The 6,314-nt window shown below is 38.8% G+C and overlaps 1 pseudogene; it reads left to right on the top strand.

Moving 5' to 3' along the window:
• Window positions 1–481: 481 nt before the first annotated feature.
• Window positions 482–2,224, top strand: LOC137768881 (histone deacetylase 2 pseudogene; annotated as a pseudogene).
• The last annotated feature ends 4,090 nt before the right edge of the window (window positions 2,225–6,314 follow it).

Genomic DNA, 6,314 nt, shown 5'->3' with positions numbered 1-6,314 from the left:
ATAAGGATGTTGTTACTAGCAAGTAACCAAAAAAAATCTCTAACTCCCTGGTTTTGTGGAAGGCAGGGCAGGGATATATACTGTTTAGGGCTATGTTATAAGCCATTACTTAGAACAAAGCAAGTATTCAAGAAATATCAACTAAGTGAATGAATGGTCAAAAAGTCTTATGATAGGAGGAAAGAAATAGACAACAGATGTATCACACTAAAAATAGAACACAGTTAATTCATTAAGGAAAATTGGACTTTCCTGGTGGCACAGTGGTTAAGAATCTGCCTGCCAGGTCACAAGTTGGCGCCGCTGCCACCCACTGGTCCACGCTCTCGGCCACTCGGCCAGGTGGTACCGAGCCCTCCCCGCACTCCCCTCCTCTCTTCCCTCCGGCCCTCCGGCCTGCCTTTCCCTGTGGCACTGCCACCCACCCCCACCTTCGCCCCAGACCTCTTCTCTCCCCGCCGAGCCGCGGCAGCAGCAGCAGCAGCAGCAGCCAGAGGAGGAGCCGGAGGCGGCGGTGGTCGGGGAGCCCATGGCGTACCGTCAGGGAGGCGGCAAGAAGAAAGTCTGCTACTACTACGATGGTGATATTGGAAATTATTATTACGGACAGGGTCATCCCATGAAACCTCATAGGATCCGCATGACCCATAACTTGCTGCTAAATTATGGCTTGTATAGAAAAATGGAAATATATAGGCCCCATAAAGCCACTGCTGAAGAAATGACAAAATACCACAGCGATGAGTACATCAAATTTCTACGTTCAATAAGACCAGATAACATGTCCGAGTATAGTAAGCAGATGCAGAGATTTAATGCTGGAGAGGATTGTCCAGTGTTTGATGGGCTCTTTGAGTTCTGTCAGCTTTCAACTGGTGGTTCAGTTGCTGGGGCTGTGAAGTTAAACCGACAACAAACTGATATGGCTGTTAACTGGGCTGGAGGATTACATCATGCTAAGAAATCAGAAGCATCAGGATTCTGTTACGTTAATGATATTGTGCTTGCCATCCTTGAATTACTAAAGTATCATCAGAGAGTCTTATATATTGATATCCATCATGGTGATGGTGTTGAAGAAGCTTTTTATACAACAGATCATGTAATGACTGTATCATTCCATAAATATGGGGAATACTTTCCTGGACTGGGAGACTTGAGGGATATTGGTGCAGGAAAAGGCAAATACTATGCTGTCAATTTTCCAATGAGAGATGGTATAGATGATGAATCATATGGGCAGATATTTAAGCCTATTATCTCAAAAGTGATGGAGATGTATCAACCTAGTGCTGTGGTGCTACAGTGTGGTGCAGACTCACTATCCGGTGATAGACTTGGTTGCTTCAATTTGACAGTCAAAGGTCATGCTAAATGTGTAGAAGTTGTAAAAACTTTCAATTTACCATTACCGATGCTTGGGGGTGGTGGATACACAATCTGCAATGTTGCTCGATGTTGGACATATGAGACTGCTGTTGCCCTTGATTGTGAGATTCCCAATGAATTGCCATATAATGATTACTTTGAGTATTTTGGACCAGACTTCAAACTGCATATTAGTCCTTCAAACATGACAAACCAGAACACTCCAGAATATATGGAAAAGATAAAACAGCGTTTATCTGAAAATTTACGCATGTTGCCACATGCAACTGGCGTCCAAATGCAAGCTATTCCAGAAGATGCAGTTCACGAAGACAGTGGAGATGAAGATGGAGAAGATCCAGACAAGAGAATTTCTATTCGAGCATCAGACAAACGGATAGCTTGTGATGAAGAATTCTCAGATTCTGAGGACAAAGGAGAGGGAGGTCGTAGAAATGTGGCTGATCATAAGAAAGGAGCAAAGAAAGCTAGAATTGAAGAAGACAAGAAGGAAACGGAGGACAAAAAAACAGATGTTAAAGAAGAAGATAAATCCAAGGACAATAGTGGTGAAAAAACAGATACCAAAGGAGCCAAATCAGAGCAGCTCAGCAACCCCTGAATTTGAGAGTCTCATCACTTTCAGTGAGAAAATATTGGGAAGAAAAATGTTTTCTTTTTGAAGACTTCTGGCTTCATTTTATACTATTTTGGCATGGACTGTATTTATTTTCAGAATGGCTTTTTTGGGTTTGTTTTTCTTGGCAAGTTTTATTGTGAGTTTTCTAATTATGAAGCAAAATTTCTTTTCTCCACCATGCTTTATGTGATAGTATTTAAAACTGATGTGTTATTATGTCAAAAAACTGCTCTATTAAAGAAGTAATTGGCCTTTCTGAGCTGATTTTTCCATCTTTTGTAATTATCTTTATTAAAAACTTGTACTTGGATTGTCTTTTGTCTGTTTATTAGATCATGGAGTCTTTTTTCATAGGCTAATGACATGACTGTTTCTGTAGAAATAGAATACACTAGAGGTGGAAGATACTGATTTGCAACTTCAAAGACATCCATAAACTATTTCTTCAGGAAATTACTGTATTTACAGTAAATTATTATTTCTTAATGTAATAGGAGTTCTACAGTCTTGTTCTCTATAGGTTAGCCAGTCAATGTTGTTGAAGATTGATATCTCATTATCATAATTTATCTCTGAAATTAATGATACAAGCTATGCAACTGAGATATAGGAATTATCTTTGAGCTGAACCAAAGATTCTCAAAAACTGGAAATGGAGACTCTGAGTTGAAAGAAGAAATCCATAATCAGAAAAGGAAACTATAGCTTCCATACTGAGTTATATGTGACTCTTTTGCCAATCCCCACTATATACCAAGTAGACAAGAAATTGTATGGTTGTGTTTTACCAGAACTTTCCTGTGTTTATATTAAGGCTAAAATAAAACCTGCTGTTTAGATAAAAAAAAAAAAAAAAGAATCTGCCTGCCAATGCAGGGGACACATGTTTGATCCCTGGTCCGGGAAGATCCCACATGCCACGGAGTAACAGAGTCTGTGTGTCACAACTACTGAGCCTGCACTCTAGAGCCCATGAGCCACAACTACTGAGCCCACATGCTGCAACTACAGAAGCCCAAGCACCTAGAGCCCGTGCTCTGCAACGAGAGAAGCCACTGCAATGAGAAGCCCGCGCACTGCAAGAAAGAGTAGCCCCCGCTTGCCGCAACTAGAGAAAGCCTGTACACAGCAACGAAGGCCCAACGCAGCCAAAAAAAGGAAAACTGAGTTGAATACAATATTAGATAACATCTGAAATTTTCCCAGGAAATTAAGTCATGCCAAATATTACTTTACAAATATTTTTACTTTCATTTTTAAACAGACATCAGTATTAGTAATCAGGACACAGTTTATACTTATAACTTAAACTTATTACAAATTATGTAAAACATAAATTTACTAGAATCAGTAAAGCCATTGGAACTGGGAGGTGGCATAAATTCTCTGGTCACACATCTTACGATATATTGTTTGGCAATCTGTTCTTAGGTGTGTCATAATCACCCATATGCTCATATGTGCTAATAACCACGGGGAAATCTGCCTTTTAATTTCTTAGAAACCCAGAAAGCCTCTAAGAAATAATTTTCTAGTGGTGAATACATAGGTATGGTATTGTATAGGGGAATATGTTTTGGAAGGAGAATCTGATAATGAGTTTCTAACAGCACAACAAAGCCAGTTAGCTTCTGATGTACTTCTAAAGCTGGAAATAATCTGACTTTCTTGGGCCTCCTGAAAGGAGAACCATGCCTAACTTCATGTTGGTGAATTCCAAGACTTGAGACAAGGGATCCAGCAAGGCAGCTGTAAGAAGTGGATAGAGTGAAGGGCAAGAAGTGTATTTTTAGGAGTTTAGAGGAAAATAATATAAGAAGTCATGTGGAACATGTCTTAGTTTACTGATTTCTACCATCCTCTTCTATGTGTCCAAGCAATTAGATTACCTACCTTATTTCACCTGGCCTAGGAACCAGACTGTTTTTTACCCAGAATTTCCTTCTTGGTCTAGTGTAGAAGTAAATACTATATTTTTATAGAATCTTTTCCCCTATAATCCTTTCCCTAAATGAAAACCTTTTCTTGGTGTTTTCTAAGATTGATTACTACCAACAGCAATGTCACTCATTTCACATTCCACCTCATTTGCACCTACAAGGAAAACAAATACAGAGGATAATGAAGGATGCTTGCAAACATAAAAGACAGAAGTAAAATTAAACTTTATTTTAGAACTCTTCATCTCAGCAGGCTCTCAAGCAAACTGAGAGGAAAACAAGGACTTTGAGATACACAGGAGCAAGACAGAAGGACAAGGTCTGAGGAAAGCATCCCACCAGAAGAGCAGAGTGGGAAACAGCAGTATTCACCTCCTAGTCTTCGTGAACCCTTATGATTTCTAGTCCTAATACTGTATTCTTAACCAGGTACTGACATTAGAAAAAAATGTGAACATGGGGACCAGAGTTTGAACAAAGATTTGCAATAACAGGAAAGGAGCAGAAAAGCATATTATAAATTACAGCATCTACTAGAGAGGGAGAATTCGAGTAAACACTTGGCTGAACCAATTATTTCTAAAGAAACTTTACTTTTAAGATATGCACATAAATTAACCACAAAGAAAAAACTGCCTATGCACAAAAATACTTAGATAAAAACTACAGGGCTTCCCTGGTGGCGCAGTGGTTGAGAATCTGCCTGCCGATGCAGGGGACACGGGTTCGAGCCCTGGTCTGGGAAGATCCCACATGCCGCGGAGCAACTAGGCCCGTGAGCCACAATAACTGAGCCTGCGCGTCTGGAGCCTGTGCTCCGCAACAAGAGAGGCCGCGATAATGAGAGGCCCGCGCACCGCGATGAAGAGTGGCCCCCACTTGCCACAACTAGAGAAAGCCCTCGCACAGAAACGAAGACCCAACACAGCCATAAATAAATAAATAAATAAATAAAAATTAAAAAAAAAAAAAAAACTACAAATTTTAATTGGTGTTATCTATTTCCAACACTTAAGTTACTAACATCATATGGAATATAGCAGAATAAGCTGGCTAGGTATTTGACATCAAAACAACAGCTCAGCTAGAAAGTTAAATCAGGTAACACATGTAAGGCAGAACAACTGTCATGTACTAGGCAATTAATGTCAACTAAGTTTTTTTCCTGGTAATGTAAAAATATTATTAATTGCATTTCCCAAATAAACACAATTTGAAAAATGTGAACACATTTTCCACTCTATTACTTAATATAAAAGTGAATCTTTACTTTGGTCACCATTTTGTATTGTTACCTTCTAACTGCTGTATCATGATAATCACACTCCCCACCATTTCCAATAACCTAAATCAAATCAATCATAGGAAGAGAAAAGTGAAATATATTTAAGATAATCCCCCCCACACACAAAAAAAACAGATCAAGAACCCAGAAATTTTTCAATTATTTAGAAATAGTAGTTCAGACTACCTTCACTCTCCAGCAATGCAAAAGGACTGGTTAGTGCATAGGATTCAAATACGGATATGGAGATCTACAATAATTTGCCATCATAATAGTCTCAAGGCTATGAATTATCTGCCATCATAAACCAAGGTATACCTGAATCAGACATTTCTCTGGAGCTTACTGTGAAAAGGTTCTTGACTTCAGGAACAACAGCATGTTTGTCTTTGTGTCCCTAGGGCCCCTAGCACCATGTCTGTCTGGCACATGACATCGTAGGTAATCAATGAACTCATGAATGGATAATGGTATTTCATTTGGAACAGTGGAGGGATAAGATGCAATTCTTGTTACTCCACATATCATTAGATCATTCTCCTTCCCATTCTAAGACCCTTGGAAAGGAGGTAAAGTCCAGCAACAAAATGATGAAAATATAGTTATAGCAAATAATTTTAGAAGAATAGCAGGAAAGGGGAAGATATTTGGTAATGACAGGGTCAAGGCAATAGGCAAAGACGAAAAGAAAAAAGCCATCTAGAAACATAAAGATGAAATGAAAAGGAGATATAAGAATGGTAGGTACCAGGGGTGAGGAATAGGTTCTACCTGTTACAACGGCCAGTAACAGATTAGTTAAGGATTAGGACTAAAATAGCAAGTTTCAGCTAACCAGAGAAAGAAGCAGATACCACAGTAGAGGTAAAAGAGAATTCAGAAAAATTAAAGCTCTGATACATATTATTTATCAAAATATTACAAATAGTCTAAGAGTCTGAAGGTCTTATTTAATAACAGTTGAATATGTGAAGTTCATTTTCATAAGCGGAAACTATACTATTTTGTGGCTATTTACAAAAAATAATCACATTTGTGAAAATATTCATTCTTTGAGGAGAGCAGCCATGAGTGCTTTTGT

The sequence above is a fragment of the Eschrichtius robustus genome, chromosome 8 (genome assembly GCF_028021215.1).
Source record: "Eschrichtius robustus isolate mEscRob2 chromosome 8, mEscRob2.pri, whole genome shotgun sequence".
NCBI lineage: Eukaryota > Metazoa > Chordata > Mammalia > Artiodactyla > Eschrichtiidae > Eschrichtius > Eschrichtius robustus.
This window is presented reverse-complemented; position numbering and strand designations above follow the sequence as displayed.